Source organism: Arachis hypogaea, chromosome 20, assembly GCF_003086295.3.
Source record: "Arachis hypogaea cultivar Tifrunner chromosome 20, arahy.Tifrunner.gnm2.J5K5, whole genome shotgun sequence".
In the NCBI taxonomy this organism is placed as follows: Eukaryota; Viridiplantae; Streptophyta; class Magnoliopsida; order Fabales; family Fabaceae; genus Arachis; species Arachis hypogaea.
The window spans coordinates 87,408,482-87,413,421 of record NC_092055.1 but is presented as its reverse complement, the minus strand read 5'-3'; the positions used below and the strand labels follow the sequence as shown (position 1 = coordinate 87,413,421).

The 4,940-nt window shown below is 35.1% G+C and overlaps 1 non-coding gene across 1 annotated transcript; it reads right to left on the bottom strand.

Moving 5' to 3' along the window:
- Positions 1-2,928: 2,928 nt before the first annotated feature.
- On the bottom strand, positions 2,929-3,036 carry LOC112788563 (small nucleolar RNA R71). Its single transcript, XR_003195923.1, has one exon. It is a non-coding gene; the product is annotated as a small nucleolar RNA R71 (small nucleolar RNA).
- Positions 3,037-4,940: the final 1,904 nt, after the last annotated feature.

The following is a 4,940-nucleotide window of genomic DNA, read 5'->3' as shown; positions in this document are numbered from 1 at the left end:
CAATTGTAAAGTTTCCACATACCATAGATTAAGGTGTCGAGCTCTGCTGTTCCTCCTGAATTAATACAAAGTACTATCGTTTTTCTATTCAATTCAATCTTATTCCGATTCTAAGATATTCATTCGCACTTCAATATGAATGTGATGATCGTGACAGTCATCATCATTCCTAACCTATGAACGCGTGCCTGACAACCACTTTCGTTCCACCTTATATTGAATGAATATCTCTGAGATTCCTTAATCAGAGTCTTTGTGGTATAAGTTAGAATCCATGGACGGCCATTCTTGAGATCCGGAAAGTCTAAACTTTGTCTGTGGTATTCTGAGTAGGATCTGGGAAGGGATGGCTGCGACGAGCTTCAAACTCGCGAGTGTTGGGCGTAGTGATAGACGCAAAAGGATCAATGGATCCTATTCCAGTATGATCGAGAACCGACAGATAATTAGCCATGCAGTGACAGTGCATTGGACCATTTTCACCAATGAATTACATAAGTATGAATGATTGGATGAAGACAATAGGAAAACAGAGGTTCAAGAGGAACAAAAGTTTCTCTATACGCTTATCTGAAATTCTCACCAATGAATTACATAAGTATCTCTATCCTATTTTATATTTTAATTATATTTTAATTATCAAAACTCTATAATCAATTGAATCCGCCTGACTGAGATTTACAAGGTGACCATAGTTTGCTTCAAGCCGACAATCTCCGTAGGATCGACCCTTACTCACATAAGGTTTATTACTTGGACGACCCAGTGCACTTGCTAGTTAGTTGTGCGAAGTTGTGACAAAGAACTAAGATTATGAACGTGCGTATTAAGTTTTTAGCGCCGTTACCAAGGAATGAACCGTCACGATTTCTGCGCACCAAGTTTTTGGCGCCGTTGCCGGGGATTGTTCGAGTTTGGACAACTGACGGTTCATCTTGTTGCTTAGATTAGGTAATTTTATTTTAATTTTAAGCTTTTTATTTCTTATTTTCGAAAAATACAAAAAAAAATATTTCTTATAAAATCATAAAAACCAACAAAATTTTATGTTTCTTGTTTGAGTCTAGTGTCAATTTTTAAGTTTGGTGTCAATTGCATTCTTTTATTTTTCTTAAAATTTTTTCGAAAATTCATGCATGATGTTCTTCATGATCTTCAAGTTGTTCTTGATAAGTCTTCTTGTTTGATCTTTAAAATTTCTTATTTTGTGTCTTTTCTTATTTTTCATATGCATTCTTGAATTCTTAGTGTCTAAATATTAAAAATTTCTATGTTTGGTGTCTTGCATGTTTTCTTTTATTAAAAATTTTTTCAAAAATACATACTTGATGTTCATCATGATCTTCAAAGTGTTCTTGGTGTTCATCTTTACACTCATAGTGTTCTTGCATGCATCATGTGTTTATTGTTTTTCTCTTTCATCATTAAAAATTCAAAAAAAAAATCTTTCCCTTTTTCTTCTCATCAAATTCGAAAATTTGAGTTGACTTTTTTAAAAAAATTTAAAATCTAGTTGTTTCTTATGAGTCAAATCAAATTTTCAATTTAAAAATTCTATCTTCTTCAAATCTTTTTCAAAAATCAAATCTTTTTCATTTTTCCTTTATAAATTTCAAAACTTTCAAAATTATTTTCAAAATCTTTTTCTTATTTTTATTTCATATTTTCGAAATTAATGCTAACAATTAATGTGATTGATTCAAAATTTTTAAGTTTGTTACTTGCCTAATAAGAAAGGTTCAATCTTTAAACTCTAGAATCATATCTTTTTAGTTTCTTGTTAGTCAAGTAATCAACTTTGATTTCGAAAATCAAATCTTTTCAAATTTCATTTTCAAATCTTTTTCATATTAAGTTTCAATCATATCTTTTTCAAAATCAATTTCAAAATCTTTTCGAACTTCTTATCTTTTCAAAATTAATTTTCAAATTTTTTTCAATTAATCACTTAACTTTTTGTTTGATTTTAAAAGTTTACTATTTCAATCATATCTTTTTCAAAACTACCTAACTAATTCTATCTCTAATTTTCGAAAATCACCTTCATATTTTTCAAAATTCCTTTTTAAATTAACTAATTGTTTTAAATTTAATTTAATTTGATTTAATTGTTCCTTTCTTAATTTTCAAATTTTTAATTTTAATTCTAATTTAAAAACAAAAATACTTTTATTTTATTTTATCTAATTTTCGAAAATTCTTCTCCCTCACCTCCTTTTATTTATTTATTTATTTATTTACTAACACTCCTCTTCATCTAAGAATTCGAACCTACTCCTCACCCTTGTGTTTGGATTCTCCATCTTCTATTCATATCTTCTTCTACTCACATAAAGGAATCTCTATCCTGTGACATAGAGGATTCCATATTTTCTTTTCTGTTTTCTTCTTTTTCATATGAGCAAGAGCAAGGATAAAAACATTCTTGTTGAAGCTGATCCGGAACCTGAAAGGACTCTGAAGAGGAAGCTAAGAGAAGCTAAAACACAACACTCTGAAGAGGACTTTACAGAAATTTTCGAAAAAGAAGGAGACATGGCCGAAAATAATAACAATGCAAGGAAGATGCTTGGTGACTTTACTGCACCTAATTCCAATTTACATGGAAGAAGCATCTCAATCCTTACCATTGGAGTAAACAATTTTGAGCTGAAATCTCAATTAGTTTCTCTGATGCAACAGAATTGCAAGTTTTATGGACTTCCATCAGAAGATCCTTTTCCGTTCTTAACTGAATTCTTGCAGATCTGTGATACTGTTAAGACGAATGGGGTTGATCCCGAGGTCTATAGGCTTATGCTTTTCCCATTTGCTGTAAGAGACAGAGCTAGAATATGGTTGGACTCTCAACCTGAAGACAGCCTGAACTCTTGGGATAAGCTGGTCACAGCTTTCTTAGCCAAGTTCTTTCGTCCTCAAAAGCTTAGCAAGCTTAGAGTGGATGTTCAAACCTTCAGACAAAAGGAAGGTGAATCCCTCTATGAAGCTTGGGAGAGATACAAGGAACTGACCAAAAAGTGTCCTTCTGACATGCTTTCAGAATGGACCATCTTGGATATATTCTATGATGGTCTATCTGAATTATCAAAGATATCATTGGACCATTCTACAGGTAGATCCATTCACCTAAAGAAAACGCCTGCAGAAGTTCAAGAACTCATTGACATGGTTGCAAATAACCAGTTCATGTACACTTCTGAAAGGAATCCTGTGAGTAATGGGACGCCTCAGAGGAAGGGAGTTCTTGAAATTGATACTCTGAATGCCATATTGGCTCAGAATAAAATATTGACTCAGTAAGTCAATATGATCTCTCAGAGTCTGAATGAATTGAAGGAATCATCCAACAGTACTAAAGAGGCATCCTCTGAAGAAGAAGCTTATGATCCTGAAAACCCTGCAATAGCAGAGGTGAATTACATGGGTTAACCCTATGGAAATACCTATAATCCCTTATGGAGAAATCATCCAAATTTCTCATGGAAGGATCAACAAAAGCCTCAACAAGGCTTTAATAATGGTGGAAGAAACAAGTTTAGCAATAGCAAGCCTTTTCCATCATCCACTCAGCAATAGACAGAGAATTCTGAGCAGAATCCATCTAACTTAGCAAATATAGCCTCTGATCTATCTAAAGCCACTTTAAGTTTCATGAATGAAACAAAGTCCTTCATTAGAAATTTGGAGGCATAAGTGGGCCAGCTGAGTAAAAGAGTCACTGAAACTCCTCCTAGTACTCTCCCAAGTAATACTGAAGAAAATCCAAAGAGAGAGTGCAAGGCCATTGATTTAACCATCATGGCCAAACTTACAAGGGAGGAGGAGGACGTGAATCCTAGTGAGGAAGACCTCCTGGGACGTCCAGTGACTTATAAGGAGTATCCCTCTGAGGAACCAAAGGTATCTGAGGCTCATCTAGAGACCATAGAGATTCTATTGAACCTCCTTCTGCCCTTCATGAGTTCTGATGAATATTCTTCCTCTGAAGATGATGAAGACATTACTGAAGAGCAAGTTGCTAAATACCTTGGTGCAATCATGAAGCTGAATGCCAAATTATTTAGTAATGAGACTTGGGAAGATGAACCCCCCTTGCTCACCAATGAACTAAATGCATTGGATAGGCAGAAATTACCTCAAAAGAAATAGGATGCTGGGGTCAGGAATAAACTTAATGCCACTCTCTGTAATGGAGAAACTTAGGATCTTTGAGGTGTAAGCTGCCAGAATCTCATTAGAAATGGCAGACAACTCAAGAAAATAGGCTTATGGACAAGTAGAGGACGTGTTAGTAAAGGTTGAAGGCCTTTACATCCCTGCTGATTTCATAATCCTAGACACTGGGAAGGATGAGGATGAATCCATCATCCTTGGAAGACCCTTCCTAGCCACAGCAAAAGCTGTGATCGATGTGGACAGAGGAGAATTGGTCCTTCAACTGAATGAGGACAACCTTGCGTTTAAGACTCAAGGATCTCCTTCTGTAACCATGGAGAGAAAGCATGAAAAGCTTCTCTCACTGTAGAGTCAACCAAAGCCCCCATAGTCAAACTCTAAGTTTGGTGTTGGGAGGCCACAACCAAACTCTATGTTTGGTGTTGAACCCCCACATTCAAACTCTAAGTTTGGTGTTGGGAGGTTCTAACCTTGCTCTGATTATCTGTGAGGCTCCATGAGAGCTCACTGTCAAGCTATTGACATTAAAGAAGCGCTTGTTGGGAGGCAACCCAATGTTATTTAATCATATCTATTGTATTTTCTTTTTGTTATTTTGAGTTTTATTAGGTTGATGATCATGTGAAGTCACAAAAACTACTAAAAAATCAAAAACAGAATGAAAAACAGCATTGAAAACAGCACACCCTGGAGGAGAGCAGTCTGGCGTTTAAACGCCAGAAACAAGCATCTGTCTGGCGTTTAACGCCAGAAACAAGCACCAA